Consider the following 21,587-nt stretch of genomic DNA (forward strand, 5'->3'; position numbering starts at 1 on the left):
TTGCAGAGACACTTGTACATCCATGTTTGTTGCTACTCTTTTCACAATAGCTAAGAGATGGAAGAAACCTAAGTGTCCCTCAGATGATGAGTGGATAATGAAATTGTGGTTCATTTATACAATGGAGTTCTACTCCATAATAAAAAAAGATGAAATCATGAAATTTGCAGATAAATGGATGGAACTAGAAACTGTTATACTAAGTGAAGTAACACAGACTCAGAAAAACAAACGACATAAGTTCTCCCTCATATGTGGATCCTAGAACCAAACCCTGATAAGTGAGTTTCTATCCAGACATAACTACAGGAACCAGGATAATGGAAAGGAAAGAGGGAGGTAAAGGAAAAGAAAGAACCTGAAAGAGAAGAACAGTAGGAAACAGGCCTTAATAAGGGAGATATGGATACAAATTGGGTTAGTTTAAGGGAGGGGGGAGGGAAGGGTATACAAGGAACCTAGGAGGTAAGGGAAAAGAAGGAGCTCAAAAGAGGTAGGACCATAGGAGAAGGGTATTATTAGGGGAGAAAGGGGGGAAATGGGGGTACCTTAAGTGGGAAAACTATGATGGAGGGGTGAGACAATGTGAGATATATAATGCCTAGCTAATTTTAAAAACCAGAGGTAACCACATTACTCCTACAACCTACTGACAAATTATACATAGCAGATCAAGAAATATATGTCTAGGTATGGTTTATCTGAGAACAATTGGTCTTTGCCCAAGATTTATCTATATGACACACAGTAATTAAAAGTACCAGACTGGTGGAACTAACCTTCTTGGATGTTTAACAGACATACTTTGAGGCCTGTACTAATTTGGTCAGAGGAACATAAAGGACAATTTTTGCTCCTTGCCCTCCTTGGTCGACTAGTTCCAAGGGACTGTAAGCATCTCTCAAAATGCCCTGTAATTGTGGTGGGTCATCTGTCCTCTTGATCAAGGAGGCTGAGGAGACCCCACCATATGGACTTGAACCAGTGTCCAGTCTACAAAGAGGGTCAACAGAGGAATCACTTCCTCCATGCTTCCAAGAGAAGCCAACCATGGTTGAGCAGAACCTTTGACTTATCTTCACGTAGACAGAACTGGTAAAAGAAAGGAGCCAGGGGCTCCTCCCAAGCCCATGTGACCCCTGAGGAACAGATCCTCAAACGACCTTAAGAGTAAAAATAAATTGGTTTATCTGGGCCAACTGTATGGCCTTAAACACCCAAAAGGAAAGTATAACCAATGATTAAAGGGGTCAATATAATTTATTAAGAGTCCATATGCATAGCTAAAGGCTATATAACAAGCAACAAAGCCAGACAGGAGATACCTTCTTTAGAGTTGTTGGCCAGGGTGACCAAAGGGACTCCCAAATAGTAACCCAGCGTAGAACTGGGAAAATGAACAGCAGACCCTAATCTTATCTGAAGGAGTATTGACAGCTGATTGCTGCTAGAATAGGAACAGCTGACCCTGCTAAAACAAAGACCTCTAGATAGGCTGACTAGATCCAGCAGAAGGGCAATTAGTTGGGATTGGCTGGGGTGCCAAAAACACAGCAGACAGTAGCAGGGATATCAGAGTATAAGGGCTTTAGTGGGGTGAGGGAGGCTATGGGAGGGTGCTATCTGGGAAGTGGGTGTATAGTCAAATAAGATGGTTTAGGATGTTCTGTGTGATACACACATACACACACACACACAAAATCAACACCTTTTTAAAAATATATTTGAGAAGGAACAAGGAGCTCAGAATAACCAACTGTGACTAGTAATAATCAGATATATAGAGATTAGAGACGCATGTGCAAACATCTTAATGTCAATTGCATTAAAAATGAATTTTTCTGTAAGAAACTGTGTATTTTAACAATGAAATGGAGATCTTTTTTTACAGGTTAAAGCCTCATTTAATTTTATGTCTTATAGGGTTTATACTGAGTACAATATTGTATAACTATAATAATTCAACTTTAAACCTAAAAATGTATAGCCAGTTTTGAAAGAGATGCATCCTAGCTCAGAAAATTGTTGTTGAATATGTCAATGCTGTTGTAATGAAATGCTTCTTCTAAGTATGTGGTTATTAAATAAATAACTGGGAAAAAATATTGAGGATTACTTTTCATAGGTGTCCTTATGAATGCTGTTCAGCAAAGTGATTTTCATAGTGTAGAGTTGATTAAGCTTTAAATATTTCTAATTTGTTTTTATTTATTTTTATTTTATTTTATGTGTATGAGTATTTTACCTATATGCATGTAAGTGTACCATGTGCATGGAATGTCTGTGGAGGTCAGAAGTGAACATCAGATCCCCCTGGCAATGGACAGTTGTAGACTACCATGTAGGTGCTGCGAACCAAATTCAGGTCTGTTTGCTACAGCGTTAGGCATCTTGGTGAAAGCTGGGCTGCAGTAGTCTGAATGGGCCCACCTTGCTCAGGGTTTTGTTCCATCCAGCACATCTGCTGATCAGTCAGAAACTAAAAGAAAATTCTTCCCAAAGAGAAGTAGCAAATTTCCTAAGATAACTGGTCGCACAGATGTGACTATAGTTTTTTGTTTGTTGGCTTTTGTGTTGATTCCTCTGATAGTTTTGGTCATGTACTTAAATAATACTTCTAAAAAGTATATTCTTTTAGCCAAATATGGGGTATCTATATCACACGCCCTCCCCCAAAGGCTCAGGGACCATCAGAGAAGAGGAGGCAGAAAGAATGTAAGAGCCAGAGGTTACGGACCAAAACCATATCTTTGGACGTGACAGGATCACTGCGCTCATGAACTCACAACAGCTGCTGTTGCCTGCACAAGATCAAGTCAGTCAACACTACAGTGTGGGATGAGAAGGGGTTCATGAGCCCCCACCTCCTAGCTGAGGAGCTATGGACAATTGATGGCTTCCAGCAGACAGCCAGTTTTCTTAAAGGTTGTCATACACTACACCATGTGTCAAAGATTAAAGAAAAAAAAGGAAACACAAGATATCCCAGTTGCTAACAGTCAAGTAAAGAATATCAAGTAAACTGACATTCACATATTCCTAAACAGTATTTTACCCCCTGTCCCTCAGAAATGTTCATGCTGACAGCACATAGCAACAGGTCCTAATTATCCAATTACTTTCTCGACCAAAATAGCTTTTCTTTTTCTTAAACCAGGTAAAGAAGAAAGATAGCTCATTAAATGTAATGCTATCACTATGATAAATATGAATATTTATTAAGAGAATTTATGTAAAATCGCAACAGGTTTGACCTTCGGTGTTCACGCGGCCATTCTATGTGGATATTTTGAGCTTAGATGCTTTGCTCGGCCCCTTTTGCTTCTCAGTAGTTGGAGAAGTCAGTGAGTTACAGCAACATAGACACCCATGGATGCTCTGTCTCTTCAGGTTCTCATTAGAGGAAAAAGAAGCTGTGCGATAGATGAAGACCTTGATGCTGTTCCCCACTCTTCGCCACATTCCTCCAAAATACCCCAGGTCTTTTTGCACCTCTGAGTTGCAGCTCTACCTGACTTTTGTTTCTCTTTCCCTTCTTATCTTTGTCCTCTTTCTGTCTTTTTCTCTTTCATTTGGTGGGGGGGGGTAATTAAAAAGAAATTAATAAATTCATTGCAGGGGTAGCTTTCAAGTCAAAGATGTTTTAGCCCTAAATACCATGTAAAAATATTCATAGTACAAATAACAAAGGAGATTATTGTGTTAAGAAAAGAATAGCCTACCTTAAATACTGATACCACTTTGCCTGATTAAGCAGTGTTTATTTACATTCTCTACTCACCGTGACTGCAGGAAGAGCCTGAGGGATTAATCCAATTAAATTTAAAAATTTCAATCGCAACGAAGCTCCAATTACTATGCCTTGTTACTAAATATAATACTACAATATGAACGATAGTAACCTACATCATGAAGCTTTCAATCTCAGTGCATATATTTTTGAACATATACTATTGTACTGTGTGTGGCTTTTCAATACCTGCTCTGCATATTTTTGTGTGTAGTATGTGTATAAAGATGTGGTACATGTGCAGACATGTCTGTGCACATGCATGCAGAGGTCAGACCTTTATGTTGGGTGTCTTTTACTATTGCTCATATATATACATATACATATATATAATTTTACTATTATCTTTTGAGACAGGGTCTCCTCACTGGACCCAGGGTGTCTCCACACTGTACCCAGGGTCTCTCACTGATTGCCAGATTGGCAGGAAAGCAAGCTCCAAGGATCTTTCCTGCCTCCACCCTCCAGTACTAGGGTTACAGATGTGAGCAACCATGACCTGATTTTAGCAATGGAGATCTGAATTCAAGTCCTTATACTTGTCCAGCAGACACTTTACCAATTGAGACATCTGCCAGCCCCTATATCTGCTTATCGAATGTACACTGAAGCCTACAGGTGAATCAAAGTTTTGGCAACACAGGAGGGAATTAAGTGCACTAATATTTGTGGGTGGACGCTTATCCCTGAATTTCTCTGCCTTGGTGCTCTCCACACTAGAGAGTAGTCCTGATGTAAGGAAAGTTTTCCATGACCCTCGACAACTGTCTCTTCCATTAGGTACTGTTGATGCTCATAAGACATCTGGGAAAGCCTAGGGCTAGAAATAAGAGCAGAAAAGGACGAGGTACAAGCTTCCCCATTCAGTGGCCTCATGGGAAGCCCTTTGATTATAAAGCTTTAATTTTTAAACAAATGGTCTCCTCTCTTCCTTTCAGGAGACCCTGAAGGTAAGAGAAACCAACTTTTCCAGTCACCCAGCCAGAGACAGATCTCAACTTAGACCCAAGGAAGTTTGCTCAGTGTTCTCTCCGACAGGCTGTACTACAATTTAAATAAGCAAACAAATTCATGTAGCACAATTTTATAGTTGTTTTCAAAATGTCTATGAGGTACTGACATCCTGTATCTGTCTCTGCCCTCTCCCACTCTACCGTCCTCAGCTAACCCCATCCACTGTAGGATGACAGCTCTATGCACAGTATTTCAATTCCCACATGATGGACAGTTCCAAAAATCATAGCCTCATCATAACCTCATCATTTTATCAGAACTCAAAGCTATTCCTGGCTCCTTTTTCACAATAAAAGTTCTCAGCCACTCCCCCAGAAGCCTTGCAGTAGACTATACCTCTCCCTTTCCTGCAGTCCCTTCCTTTTTACTTGCTTGTCAAGTCCAGTCATCTTTCTCTCCAAACCCCTGCTTTACCTGGCTCTTCTTTTTACCCCCTATAACTGCCTTATCTGTGAATCTTGTTATTTCTCACTTGCAGAGTATAATAGCTTTGTATTTTTCTCCAATTTCCACATTTCTTCCACATCAGTCTTTCTAGAAGATCAAATTTTCTTTCTTTCTCAAAACATTTCCACATATATATCACTTTCAGAAACGGTCCCCAGCCAGTCCATCCCATCATTCCTAAATGATCTTGAACCCTGCGTTCCTTTCCCGCCTCGTGTTCCATCCCTTCTTCTCTTTCACCTTCTGGGTGTCGATTTTGAGTTACTTGTAATTGACTATAAGATATTCTACTATGACCTCCCATGCCCTACAGGCGTGTATCCCTCCTCCTTTCCCATCCTGAGTCTGCCAAACTGCCTCGTCCCCATCCTTCAGGGCTTAGGTTACATGTCTGCTTATTCTGTTCTACAAAAATACCTAGATAAATAAGTAGGTAGGTCTGATGAATTACAGAACCAAAGCTTAAGTCAAGAACCAAAGCTTAAGTCAAACTGAGTAGCTTGGCAACAGGAGGCCATATCGATGTGGCTTAAAACTAAACCCAGTACCTGGTAAACAAATGTTCTCTTATGGATTTGGGAGTCTAACACACATGTAATTGTAAGTGAATATTAAGAGACTTCACATCTGTATTTCACAGTGTTTTTCTTCTTGCATCATACCAGTCTAGAAAGTACTACAAGATGCAACATTAATTTAGCAAGAGCTCCCAGCCATGTTTCTTCTTATAATTTTGCAGTGATTATAAATAAAGGTGAGGAACAAAACCATTATTTTTGAGTAAAATGCCAAGCACAGTAATTTGCAAATTTTATTGGTATCTCTCAGAATATCATAAGCAGCAGAAATAGCATATGATGGGAAACTGTCATACTAAAATCTTCACAGCCTTGGTTAGCTATCTGCCTCATTCAGGGATAAAGTTCAAAGCATTGTATTTATATGCTAATAACTAAAATAATGTTATTGAGCGATTTTTAGACAATGGAATTTCAAAACCTCTTAATTTTATTATATTAGAGTCAATTCAGCTATAATCAGGTCAATTTGTATTTTTCTAGCTAAGTCAACTACTAAAGGAAAATTAGTATAAAAGGACCTACTGGAAACAAAAAAAAATCTAAATGTAGATATCTACTGTGTTGATACAAAATTTCATTTTCTCTAATTTGAGGGGGGAAATGCTCTAAGGAAACATGAAGGCGATATTCTCCTCAAGCTCTTTTACTAACAGGACCCAGCCTTGTCTATTCCTCCTATAGATCCCAGGCTCCAGTGCCAACATGTTTGCTAAGCAGGAGCTCCAATACCTCTTAGAAAAGGATCCTAGCTCTTCCACTCAGTTCCCTTCCCTTTCCCCTTTCTCCATAGGTAGCATATAGCTTATGCTTCCTGGAAAAGCACAGATGCTGCCTCCAGGAAGGCTGCAAGATTACTGCTCTTTGTTGTTTGAATCTGTTGAGGTCAGGCATTTTCCTTATCACTGTCTGCTTTGTTCACTGAGGCAGGGGTTCTTGCTGAACTTGGAGTTCAGTGAGTCTAGTAAATCCAACCAGCTTGCACCTGGGATTCCTTGTCTCTGCCTTTCAAGTGCTGCAGCCTCCATATCTGCCCGGCATTCACATGGGTTCTGGGATCCAATGGAGCACTAGTCCTCACGCTTGTACAGCAGATATTTTACCCACTGAGTATCTTCCCAGCCCTGTTCACACAATTTTTATAACAAATTTCCCATGCTTTAGGCTTTTTTCTAGCTCCTTTGTTAAACTGACCACTGCAGAGACTTAATGGCCTGTCTTAGTGGAACACCATAGACCCTTACTGAATATGACATACATTTATGTGAGTTTCCTATGGAAAGGATTGGCTAGAGTTTGACTATTTTTTTTAATGTACTTTAGAAGATATAGTGTCACTCCCACGCTGTGTAAGCCCCTGTCAAGCAGCACTACCATGACTTCCTTTTCTGTTGGAATCCTATACCTCCAGGGGGACATGGCACTTTGTACAACTGAGGACCGGGAACCACCGGAAGCCAGCTCGACAAATACTTGAATTCTGTCAGACCACTGCACTGTTCTCATTCCTAGTATTCCAAAACTGAAGAGAAACAAGTCAAAGAGGTTGGGAAGAGTTGGAGGATTCCTACTCTCTAGAGCAATCTGTCACTGGTCTTGTCTAAAACGTCTATATTCCTTCCCTCTCTTCCTTCTCCAGTACTGTTAGTGTCCCTACACCCAGTGTCAGTATAGACTTGAAGTTTGCATTGTCAGCTAAATCACTTATAGACGCCATTTATAATGTAACAAATTACAATTCACATAAAAGCAAACTTAGAACACAGGGGCATGTCCATATACTGGAAAAAAAAAAAAAAAAGAAACCCAAACAAGTGTGTCAAACCCATGGCCTGTAGGATAGAAGTGAATGGGACCCAAACACAGAATCAGTCATAAACTATTTAAAATATTATGACAAAAAAAAAAGCAACCCAAAGACAGAGGCATAAGTTACTGTCTGTGACTCCCAAACATCTACAGAAATTACAGTCCTAAAATAATCCCTAATTCCTGAGGAAAATACATGAATTTGGTGCCTTCTGAGGCAGGAAACTGCCAAAGACTCCACAGACAGCCGAGGCTGTGGATTGCTTGATGGCTCCCCAAACAGGAACCTAGAAACTCTCTATCCAATCTTCTTCCAGGAAAACATGAAAAATTATTTCTGTCTTGGATTCTGGGAGAAATCTAATCCCATTATCATAAACAAAACTATCTGAAACTTATGTAAATATTGGGACACATTTAGCTATCTGGTAAAGATTCCCAGGTTGAGATATCAGCATAAATAGTTAATGAAAGCATCTTCAAACTTCAGAAGAAAAACTAATGTACCCCGAAGAAATAGCTTCATAATCCAGCAGGCATTCAACTCTCACAGTTAAGCGAACAACAATACAGAAGTATTTGCAATGGAAAAAACTTAGAAAATTGAGACAGAGAGTTTATCAATGAGTAACAAAAAAGAATAATTTTATACAGCATACCAATCTTAAAGAATGCTTTAAAGGTTAAAAATTAGCACCAAAATTTGACTAAAGAGTAACAACAAACTTTATTAGAAAACAAAAGTTAGGTAAAAATCCCATGGTCAGGGTAGTCCAAGAAAAGTCCCAATAATAAAGGCAATTGCCACAGCCCTTGATTACCTTTCCAAACTTGAGGGTAACAACATATTGCTGAAGACAGGGCATACCTTGGATACAGTACTTGAAGCAATTGAGCTAGAACTGACCTAGAAGCCTACTCCCCGAAGACTAGCTCCAATAGAGTCTAAAGGTACTTTAGAAGCTGTCAATGGATAAAACCAATCAAATGGTCCTACACAGCTGTAAGCCTACTACTAACCACAACAATGACCAATCCAGCAAATTCTCTCTATTGGTGCAATAGTGACACTTTTATCAACAGCTGTCTAGTGTACTTAAGGTCTGCTTAATAGGAGGAAATTCATGTATGGTACTATAAACATAGCCAGGTACACATGGTTGGAAAGGTCATAGATTCTAGAAAAGAACCTAGTTATGTCACTTTCTTTGACCACAATAATTTCTTACTGTATTCTAATTACATTTTTTAAATATTTTTATATTTACAGACAAGTATAATACCACTCATCCAGGAAGCTTCTTTTGGGCATAGATGGAGGCCATTACAGAGTTCCATGATTGGTCAAAACTCAGAGCAACCCTAGATAGGCTGACTAGATGACAGTGGATGAAGTTGCACAGGGGGACATCTAGGTACAAAAGCTTGACCAGAAGAACATAACATATATGACAGAATGCATGAAATCCAATGAGGGAAGAGCTCTAAAGGGGGCACAGATGGGGAAGGGGGTCTAACTATGATTAAATTTTACTGTATGAAGTGCACATTCAATAAATATATACATAAAAACAAGTTATATACTTTTCAAATATATATTCAAAAATGGAAATATCAGGGTCTGCTGGGACAGAAAACTTGGTTTTCTTCACAGATGCAACCCCTGGTAGGATGCCATGCTTCAGCAGGTGGTCCTACACCCATGTACATACTCACAGCACTAATTGGACTCAGTTTAGGAAAGGTAAACATGAAGTTTCACAGGAGATATGTTGGTGTTGGCAGGGTCTTAGAGGAGTTGGGAAGGGAGTAGGAGGAGGTGGATATGATGAAAATACATTGTATACTTGTATGAAATACTCAAAGAATTAAAAATGCATTAAAATTTATAGTTAACAGTTGTCCTCTTTTTAAGTTCCCATTACAGAGAAAATGATAGCATAGTAAAATATACACCTTTAATTTTTAAGAGAGAGATCTTTTTGGACATATATATATATTATTGTTGTAATTATCAACAATTGTTGATATTATTATTGTTATTATTATCATTACTTGTAATGCCATATAGCTGCCATCCAACTGCATTAGAGCAAGCCTTAGTGGTAGGTGGATTAAAAAGCCGCTGAAGGGCCTCCTTCCTACAGTTTTGCAAGAAGGATGTTGTTTATTTTGTCCAAAAAGTAACTTGCCAGACTGGGAGAGCCTAACAGAAAAGTCTTTAAAAAACAGAGACATGAAGTCTTAAGGGACTTCTCATTATCTCTGAGCCCACAAGCCAGCCCTCAATCAACACCCCAGTGAACACCCTTAGTGAAGGTTATGGCAGCCACCCACACCCTCCTACAGGACCAGGGTCATTAGGTTTTCATTTCAAACGCACTTTACAAACGTTAACCAGTTAACGAGAGTGAACAGACATAAATACAGTCAGCAAGCTGAGTAAGAGACGGTTATGTAAAAGCTGCAGAGACGCTGTGTTTACACATTTTAAACTAACAACGTGATTTCAGTCAGGCCATAGTCAAGAACAAAATGTATAGGTCATACCTATTAATGATAATCAGTTTACTATAGAAGAGCAACTGCTTAGTAACTTCTCAGTAGAACCTAACTGAAATTCACTCTCCTCTTTCCTTTCCAAAAGAATTTATACCTACACATCTATATATAGCTATAGAAGTATATATAAATATATTACTTTAATGGATACTGTTTTTTTAAGTCATTTTTATGTTCAAGTACCCTTTATGGAGGAGAATTCTTTTCAAAAAGAGTCTCCCAACTAAGATCTAAGGAAGCAATCTGGTAGGAAATGAAGAAATAGTTCATTTTGGTTCTATTATGAACGCAAGCTACTGTGACTAATTTATTTTTCCTTTTTTGGGCAAGGTAATTTACATTTAAAAGAACCATGAATAAAAGTATGTATTGGTTTTCATAGTTTATCAACTTGATTTAAAAAATAGACTTCTAAGGAAAAAAATTAAAATAGTTATTGCTTTGCATCTATTTGTCAGGATGACATGTTGATATTTTCTTTTTTAATATTTCATCTATTATTTTATGTGTATGAGTGTATTGCCTGCATGTATGTGAGTGCACCCATGTCAGATTCCCCTGGAACTGGAGTTAAGTAGGGTTCATAAGAACCATGTGGGTGCTGGGAATCAAACCTGGGTCCTCTGCAAGAGCAGTCAGTGAGTGCTCTTAACCGTTGAGCCCTCTCTCCAGCCCCGATATTTTCTTTTGGCATTTTCTCTTGCTAAGTGTTTTTATTGATTTCAGAATTTCATGCAACATGTTCTGATCATACTCAGATGTCTTTCTCTTTGCACCCCACCTTGCTACTGCCTCCCTCAACTTCATGGCCTCTATTATTATTCATCTTTTTTTAAGGCTCATGGAGTCTAATCTGTTTCCCAGTACTCCGGGTTGTAGGTCTATACCCTGAAATCTGGTAAACTTATGAGGCACATTCAGTAAAGAAAACAGGCTCTCCCCCTCCTAACACCTATCAATTCCCAGGAGATCTTCAGCTAGGGCTGGGGCTCCCTGTCCACTTTCCCCATTCAAGCTGGACCCCTGTTTGGTTTGGGTTTGCACAGGTCTTGTGCATACTGTCTTAAGTGCTGTGGGTTAATGTGTGCAACTACCTGTGGTGTCCAGACAACCTTGTATTCATTTCCTTGTATTCATCCACCACCTCTGGCTCTTACAATCTTTCTCCTATATATGACTCTTGAGTCTTGGGAGGACAGGGTGTGATATAAATATCACATTTAGGGTTGAGCACATCGAAGTCTCTATTCTATGCATGTTTACCAGTGGTGGGTCTCTGTATTAATTGACACTGGGCGCAAGAAAAACCTTCTCTGGTGAGAGTTAAAAGATGCACTAATCAATGGGTATAACAGTAGGTCATTAGGAATCAATTTAATATTGTGTATATTTAGCAGAATGATAGTAGTAGGCTCTCCCCTGTGGTCTGTGACATGTATAGCCACCAGGTTTTGGCCCTGATAGCAGTGTCAGGTATGGACTCATCTTGTGGAATGGGTCAGGTCTTAAATCCATTCAGAAGGTGGATGTTTACTCCCATAACATTTGTGCCACTACTGCACCTATGGGCATATCTTTGTCAAGCCAGTTGTTATTGTATGTCATAGGGTTCACAGCTGGGCAAGGTTGATGGTTTACCTTTCTTTGGCAATAAAATGCATAGCACTTTCTAGTACTATGAAAGTGAACCAGCAGAGATGAAGCTTCTAGGTCAATACCAGTTTGATTTCTCCTTGTTTGTTATGCAACTCATGTATGTAGTATCTTCAGCAATAAGGTCTTAAGTTCTGAAGGGTAATCAAGTGTACTAGCAATAACTATCACTGTTTGAGGATTTCTGGGGTCTCTCTGGCTAACTCCAAGAGGGAGTTCATTCCTGGTAGTGAGCTTTTCATTTACTAGCCTGTGGTATTCATTAGGGCCATTAAGTCCCTGTTACAGGGTAACTTACCTTTAAACTATTTTTATATTGTATATGTATATATATATATTTAAAAGCTTCTATAGTAGGTTTCCATACAACCCTTTCAAAAGACCTTTAGTGTTGGTTTTTCTCCTCAAAAGAATAAATATGTGTTCTAAGAGGTTAGATGCCTTACCTAGGTAATTCTTTCTAAATACTCAAGTTGGGCATGCTCCTTAGAGGATGAATTCCTGAACTGAGCTTTAATTGGTTGTAAAGTAAGTATGTTATAACTGTCTTAGTATCCTAACTATGTTGGGTATTGAAAGACAGGCAGTGCTAATCCAGTCTTATCATCTCTGTTTTTCTCACAATTCCCAAAATGAGAGAAAAAACAGCATGTATCTGAAACGGCAGTGAACTTCATCTTTTGCACTCCCCCAGGATCATGTCATTACTGGACTACATTGAACAGATGTTCTTCTTAGTGTATTACACTTCTTACAACAGATAGTGATAAAGACAAAGATGAAGTTGCACATGCTCTGTTGAAATTACAAAGTTGGCCTCTAGAAACCTTAAACCATAAACAAGAGAATAAGTAGAACACCAAGTAAAAAACTAAAAGGTTGCATGGGGTGTGATGGTATACACTGTTAATCCCAAATCTTGGGAGGCAGAGGCAGGTGGATCTCTGTGAAATCAAGGCCAACCTGATCTATGTAGCAATTTTCAGGCCATCTGGAGCTACAGGGAGACCCTGTCTCAAAACACACACACACACACACAGACACACACACACACACACACACACACACACACACACACACACACTAAAAGGTCTAGTATACAAGTCTGTGGTAAGGATTTTAGGGAGTCAAATTCTTGTTTCAGTTTAACAAAAGTATACTGTCTCTTACAGTTTTTTTTTGTCTGTAAAATGTGTACAGAGTCAGTTATTCTGTCTGTAAAATGGGTATATTATAGCCTGAACAAATTCAGGGATCTCTTTATGTGACAAAAATAATGTATAGAGTGCATAGAAGCCATGGCTTGATAACAAAAAGAGACAGAAGTATGCAATTCCCTCCTCCCATATTAGCTTTTCTCTTCTTGTCACAATGTTAGCCCATTAGATGCTCATGGTCACTCATTTTCATCACCAATGATGGGAAAATTATCTGAAACACATGCCCAACAAGGCAGGCAACCTTGGAAGTTGTGAATCTGGAACAAAGGTACCACACACACACACACACACACACACACACACACGATAAATGAATAACATATAAAAAAACCTACTCCTGTATTACTTTTTGTTGCTGTGATAAGATACCATGATCAAGATCAAGGCAATTTATAGAGGATTTATTTGGGCTTAGAGGATAAGTCCATAACAGCAAGGAAGGTACAGTGGCAGGCAGCCAGAGTAGGAAGCTGGGAGATCAAAGCTTCAACTTCATGCAGAAAAGACAAACTGGAGGTGGGACATGGTGACAAGCCCTCAAAGCCCACCTCCAGTGGCATGCTTCTTCCAGCAAGGCTCCACCTCCTAAAGAGCCCATAATCTCCCCAAACAGCACCACCAACTGGGGACCAAATCTTCAAATACATGAGCCTATGGGGGATGTTCTCATTCAGATTGCCACTGTGTCCCACCCAGGATGACAAGTGTTCTAGTTTGTTTCTCCACTGCTGTGACAAAACACTCTGACCACTACCAACTTTGGGAGGAAAGGCTTTATTCAGCTTACATCTCTTGGGTCACAGTTCATTAGGGAGCCCAAGGTAGGCACTGAAGCCAGGAACCTGGCAGCAGGAGCTAGAGCACAGGCCATGGAGGATCACTGCTTACTGACGCTCCTTGGCCCCTGCTCAGCCTGCTTTCTTATGCAACACAGACCCACCTGCCCAGGGGTGGCACCACCCACAGTGGGCTGGGCCCTCCCACATCACTCATCAAGAAGATGCCCCTCAGACATGGCCACAGGCCAGTCCAAAAAAGGAAATTCCCCATTGAAGATCCCTCAACCCAGGTATGTCAAGTTAACACTAAAGCTATCCAGCACAACAAGACGTTAATCCCTCTCTAGAGGTCCTCACCAGGAAATACTGTTCTCATTTCCCTCCCTAGCACATAAACATCACAGGAGTCTCTCCAACATGAGAATTCAACCTCCTAAAACAGGTGTGGTAGCAGAGGTTCATAATCCTCAGAGGGGCTGAGGCAGGAGTTTCTAAAAGGTTTTTATAGGAGAAGGCAATCGTGGTAGACCATGATCAAAGTTCATGATATACTTGAAAGAAACTGTCATTATGAAACCATCACTTTGTACAACAAATATGCTTTAGAGGCTTTTAATCATAACAATTTTATTATACACCCCTCTACTGTGGGTTATAAGATTTTATCAGCATAAGAAACATCTCTTTCATCATGAAAACTAAACTGGCCTCTAGGCCTCACAACAATAAATCAGTATTCTTTCAAACATCCATGGCATTCATATGTATTAGTGACAACAAAGGAACAAGTTGTTAGAAAAATACAACAATCATCAATCATCAGGAGAGTATATTCAGGGTTGTGTACAAGAGGAAAATGTGTCCTGGGAAGATCACAATGCAGAGAGCCTCGGGGATGAACCCTCTTCTGTGTATGACTTGAGTCTGTGGTCCTCAGGTCAATGAGGGGACATCTTTGGAGTCCTGCGAACTCCTCTTCCTCCTTCCATTTCAGTTGCTTTGGCATCATTCGCTCCACTTCCTGTGTGCTCCTCATTACCTATGCTTAGTTTATGTTCTTGCCCCTCCTCCCCTCCACTGCCACATCTCTGCTAGTCTTTCTGCTGGACTGATTCTGCAAAGCACTTCTCCATAGCTTCAAAACACATCGTTTGAAGATAAATTCTGGCCATGCCACCCCTCTGCCCCATAGCCCTAAGACTAAATGTCTCAGCGAAAATGCAGACGTCATCACCACCTTCCCCCTCTACTTATCACCCCAATTCTCTCTGGCCTCCTCCTCACCAGCTTTAACTTGGCTGCCATCCTTCCAAATGCTTCTTGACCACTGAACATACGCTATATTCTCCGACCTCTGGACATTATTCTAAAATAACTACAATTCTCTTAATCATATAAGGTGGTATGGTAATGTTTAGGGTAAATTTTCTTTTCTTTTGAGCACTGAAATTTATTTTTCCATATGAGCTTTTATTTAAGATAACAAAAGAACAACTTGTTCACAACAGTAAAATGCTCATCGGATTACCTTAAAGTTGTACATCCCTCAGACTATTTTCTAATCATTCCTGAAAATTATTTCCTAAATGATAACACGCATTTTAAAACAAATAAAATATGTACATATGGCAACTCATGCAATATGCATTTTATGCCATTGAGATGACAGTAATAGCCATCTCCCACACAGAAACAAAATGTTCCACAATTAAGATACAGGGAAACAAATAGAATGAACTTGAGAGCTGTAACTATGTTTCTGTGCTCAACTATCTAGCACTTTATTTCACCATTTAAAAAGACAATTTCTGAGACTGCAGAGATAGCTCAGCAGTTGATAGCAAACACTGCTCTTGCAGAGGACCCAAGTTCAGTTCCCAGCACCCATGTCAGGCAGCTCACAACTACCTGTAACTTCAGCCCCAGAGAATCTGGTGCCCTCCTCTGGTCTCTGAAGACACTTACATTCACACATGTGTGCATGCACACACAGACATACACATAATTTAAATTTTAAAAAACTTTGCATCAAACTTCTGCTCCTTGTATATTGAAATTTTAATAGATGGTAGCTTTCCCTTTGGGTTTAAAAGGAGTTGTGGGTTATATTTCAAATCAAAGAGGCTTTATTTCTCTATGTTGCAAACAAACAACTGGGTTATAACTAAAGCCAGCAGGCCCACTCACTTTCCCACTGGGTAAGTGTTGAAGAATTTACACACCCAGCTTACCACAGGGACATTCTTGCTTGACTATAACTGTCATCAAATTCTATATTCACTGTCACTCTCTACAAACATCTCTAACCTTTTATACAAAACTTTCCTAATATCTAATATGGGATTGTTTTGAAAAAAATCCTGGGCTGGAGAGACAGCTCAGTGGTTAAGAACACTGAATGTTCTTGCAGAAGACCCGAGTTTGAATCCCAGCACCCACATGGCAGCTAACAACTGTCCGTAACTCCAGTTCCAGGGGATCTGAAAGCCTCTTCCGTCCTCCACAGGCATTGCATGACACGGGTACACTTATCTACATGCAGGCAATACACATATACACATAAAAATAATAAGTAAAATTTTTTTTAAATCCTTTACATCTTCAACTTCTTTCCCTCCCTTCCTGATTTAATGGAATGTCCCCTGAGTCAGATATCCCCTGAGTACACTTTACTTAAATTCTCTGATATTGGGTTGTTGTTTGTCCTACAACCCACCAGAGTCAATGGTTGTAAGACCCAGGAGCAGAGTCAGTGCTTCGTGGACACCATGACATGTTCTCTGTTGTGAAGACCCTGCTCCTCAGAGCTTGCATTGGGCAATTACATCTCTTCTGGTACTGCTTCCTTCCATCATTCCCAAGCAAACAAGGTCTCCAGAGACTACATCTATAAAGCCTCTACCTCAATTCTTCTTTCTAATAATAATTTCTTCTGCTATACTTCCAAATCCCAACAGGTACACACCAAACCAAACCCTTTCCAAAATTGGCAGTCTGGACATGATGTCCTTTCTCCCTGTCTCTTTTGTTCAGGTGCGCATCTCAAGCAGCCCTGGACCACACAGACCTTCATTTCCTCACCCAGCCTCTCTCAGTTTCATCTCTCCTTTTCTAGGGTGGATGCTGCAAGCACTGACTCTCACTCCTTTCCCTTTCCTCCTTCCTTTTAGCCATAAGTCATTCTGAATTTTTCTGAAGTTAACTGCTTTAGTTGTGATTTCTTTCTCTTTCTGGGATCTCATCTTCAGTCTTCCTAGTCATCTTCTCTAACTTTCTACCCAATTTCTTTCTGTTTCTTCCAACTCATTCTCCATGTAAGAGCCGGGGTGATCATGTAACTCTGCATCTACTGCCCTGCTCAAAAGCCTTCAATGTCTTCTATTTCATTTAGGATAAAACATGAAACACTTGACATGGCTCCTGCCCCATCTGAACCCTCAGTTTCCTTCCTTGCTTGATGCACCCCAACCACACTGCTATGGTGAGATATTGTTTGTTCCCAATGGCTCATGTATTAGAAACCGGGTCCCCCATGTGGCAGCATTGAGTGGTGGAGAATATTTAAGAAGTGGAATCTACCAGTTAAGTCATTTGGGTATGCCCTCAAAAATAATTAACAGAGTTCTTGTGAAACCCCAGGAAATTTTTATCAGAATGAGCGACAATGAAAGAGCAGCCGTGACCTCCGAGGTTCTCTCTAGCTTTCTGTACTGCCCTGGGCTCTCACTCTACTGCATGTGCTCCCACCAAGACATCATCAACAAGTAGGGCTTCGCCAGGGCTCAAACTGATGGCCACACCCAATTTTGAACTTAGAGTCTTGAAAACTGTGAACTACATAAACCTCTTTTTGTTGTGTGTGTTTACCCACGTGCGTGCATGCACATATGTGTGTATGCATGTGGAAGTCAGAGGTTAACTTCAGGTGTCATTCCTCAGGAACCATTCACCTTGTTTTCTGAGATAGGGTCTATCATTAACCTGCCTGAAGCTCACAGGGTCAGCTAGGCTGGCTGGCCCGCAAGCCCCAGGGACTCGATGGTGTCTGCCTCCCCAGAGCTGTATACAAATAGATGCCCCACATTCAGTTTTTGCACAGGTTCTAGGGATCAAATTCAAGTCTTTATGCTTGTATGCCAAGCATTTTATTGAGTGAGCTATATCCTCAATCAAAATTCTTCTTTTTACATATTACTTAGCCTCAAGTATTGTATTATATATAGTAATGGAACGTGAACTAAGGTACTGACCTTCAAGATGGTTCTAAGTCTGACCTGTTACCTCCTTGGGCTTTCTCATCTGTTCTTGCTTTAAGGGATCATTTGTCCCCTAATTCACCCTTTCCATCAATCAAGCTTTTGCAAAATATTGAACAGAAGACTTGAAGATTTGCCTTCCTATCTAGCTAAATCTCCTTTCTCTCATTCTTCCATGCTCCTTCCACCTTTTTAAGAGAAATTATCAGCATGTATAATTATGTTATTGATGTGCTAATTTGTATGTTTTACAAATCTTTGAAGGAAATCCATGTCTATTTTATTTGTCACCATATCTTAAGTGCCTATAGACAATAATAGACAACCAATTAGAGAGAAAAAGGAGAAATAATAATGATGCTCATGGACCTGGCCAGTGGCACTAAAAGGACACAAACTTTCTAAAGTTTAGGAGACACAGGGTATTGTAATTGTATTACCTCCATATTACCTGTAGCAATTATTGATATTTCCTCCTCTAGACACAATTATAAAAAAGCTCCCAATTGTTAACAGGTTACAAATAGCAGTGTGTTAAATGTGTACTTTGAAGTCAATATGTTCCAATTTCCAGGGCACTAGCTAAATGGCCCTGGGTAAATCCCATAACCTCTCTGAGGACCATTTTCCTCATTTGAAAAATAGAAGCAATCGTATGAGCTTACAGAGCTGATACACAGAAAATAAGAAAGAATTCTGATTACAGCCCACTGCCTAGCACTTAAGAGGCACCCTGCAGAGGTGAGTTTCTGCTGATCCCTATTTCTACATCATTAAGGTTCGTATTACCATTATGGATGTGCCATGAGGTTGCTTCATTAAACTAATAAAATAAGCTCACACACTTTTACAAGGCTCCTAGTTCTTTTCAAAATTGCTTCTAGAGACTGGGGAGGTTTCTAGGAGGTGTCTCAACCGTATAAAGGAAGAGCAATGAATTCTCAATTGCTCACGCTCTCCTCTCTCACTTGGGTTGGGTTTCCTATGCCTGATCGTGATGGCCAAGGCCTCCCCTGCCACAGCCATCCTGATGGTCCTAATGATGTCCAGCTGGCACTCGCAGGAGATGTGCTAAGCTATGTTCCATTGTACCATGGTACTGAGAAGGAGAACATGCCACTTCCAGTGCCTGTCCCATGTTCTGCCTCACCCTGGCAACTGAGTCATTTTTAGGTCTAAAGATGTTCTAACTAGAAAGAGCAGTTCTTCATGTTCACTGTTTTTTAATCTATTCTCTGCTAGGATTGATTAGAGACCTTTGTCCCTGTGGCTTTGTTATGGTTTAGAAGTATCCTTCAAAGGGCCATGTGTTAAAGGTCACCAGCCTGTGGAGTTACAGGGAGGTGAATGACTCCTTAGGTGGTATGGTCTAGTGGGAGGAAGTTAGGTCATTGGGGGCATGCCCTTGAAGTATATTTTAGGACCACAATTTCTCTGCATTATGGGGGCCATGAGGTACAAAAGCCTTTTTGGCTACATTTTCTACCATGATGGACTTGTCCACTATAGGTCAAGAACAACAGAACCAACATATATTGGAATGAAACTGAAATTGAACCTGTTACCTCAAATAAACTTTTTTACATCGATTACCTGCTGGTGTTCTATCACAGTAATGCAAAGCTGACTAACACCAGCTGTTTCCTTTTACAATAACCTTTTTTTCTTTTTCTATAGGTTTCAGTTACAAACCATACAGTTGCTAGGGCTGCCATTAAATAAACTATTTTCTCCCAGTTCTAGAGACTGCAATCCTTAGACCAAGGTGTCAGGAGGATGGTGTTTGGTGCAGCGTCTCCCTTCAGCTTTCAGTCAGGGCCTCCATGTTGTGTCATCACATGCATATGTGTGTGTGAAGAGAGACTTGTGATGTCTTTTCCTCTTCTTATGGGACTCTGAACCTTATGGATGAGGGCTCTACCCTTTTTTCCTCATTTAAGCCTAATTACCTCCTTAAAAGCCCATTTCCAAAAAACTTCCACATTGGAATTTAGGGTTTCAACATTTGAACTGAGGGCACAGTTTAGTCCATAAAGGCCCAGACAAGAAAGTCAAGTAATTTGCCATTCCCTCAAAGGATCTATAAATTATTCTAGGGTAAACATACATTTTTCTCAAATTTCTTCCTTCTGAATATCTTCTTAAAATTTCTTATTAATAATTTGATAAACAGACTGTTGATAAATTATGAGGAAGACTATTTCTAACCTAATATATTGACCTGTGAGCCTATACCTTCCATCCCCATGACCAATCATATCTGAATCAGTTTGCTGTCCTGTCTACCCCCACTCTGCTTTCAAGTGTCAAACCAGAGATAAACACCCAAGGCAGTAATGACCTAGTGTCTTTTCAGTTCCTGAATATTTCCCAGATCCTAGAGAAAAAAATGAGAGCCTTAGAAAGAATCAATAGTTTTTTTTTTTTTTTTTTTTGAATGACTGGTTGTTCATTTTGGGTTTTTTTCTCAGTCACCTAACCCAAAAAAGATTAGTAATGAAATGTCCAAGTGCCAAATTTATTACAGAAGAATAATTTAGGCTACAGGAGTAATAAGACATATTAACTGCCAATCCTACTAATAATAAGAAACAGTTGTTTTTCTCAGCTGGCTATTTGGCTCTTAAATTAGTAGTGCTCACAGCCTAAGAAGAAAAGATGTAGCTTTGAATGTGAAAATTTGTATCTGAGCCTATAAACTGAAGAGGTTAGATTCTGCTGTTAATGAGGAAAATGTGGAACCTTAATCCCTAGAGACTAGTCAGGGTCATATACACTAAGTACTGTGTTCCCCAGCTTTGAGCTGTGGCCCAGGTTCTGTGCTCTATGGTAAAGGTATACATATAAATAAAATCCTACCCTCAAATGTCTTCCAGTCAGTGAAATTTACCAGAATTACTGAGAAATAATCATCCCACTAATGTACCTTACCTTCTACATGGCACACTTACACTGTCTTCAGTATTTTGCAATATAACAAACACTGTCATGTAATTACCTTTCATTTCCACAGTATTCAGTTAAGTAGATGCCATTAACCCTGATCTGGAGATCAAAAGAATTCAGCATGAATAAACAGTATATGCATGAACTCAAGACTTCTCCCAAACCCTCAATCTATGTCCTCAAAAAAACATATAAGGGCCAGCAAGATAGCTCAGAGGGTAAAGTAATTGCTGTGCAAGCCTGATGACCTGGGTTTAATCCCCAGAACCCATGTAAAAACTCAGATGCTATGGCACACGTCTATAACCTCAGCACTCCTATATCAAGAAAGGAGGCAGAGGCAGTAGAATTTCCCTAAAGCTCATGGGTAGGCTAGCCTGGAGTATACAGCAAGGTAGGAACAAGAGAAAATCAGCCTCAACAACGTGGAAGAACTGACTCCCAAAAGCTGTCCCTGACTCCATGGCACATGTATGCCCATAGTCATGTTCTCTCTCTCTCTCTCTCTCTCTCTCTCTCTCTCTCTCTCTCTC

The sequence above is a fragment of the Nannospalax galili genome, unplaced genomic scaffold (assembly GCF_000622305.1).
Source record: "Nannospalax galili isolate Female #2095 unplaced genomic scaffold, S.galili_v1.0 scaffold155, whole genome shotgun sequence".
In the NCBI taxonomy this organism is placed as follows: domain Eukaryota; kingdom Metazoa; phylum Chordata; class Mammalia; order Rodentia; family Spalacidae; genus Nannospalax; species Nannospalax galili.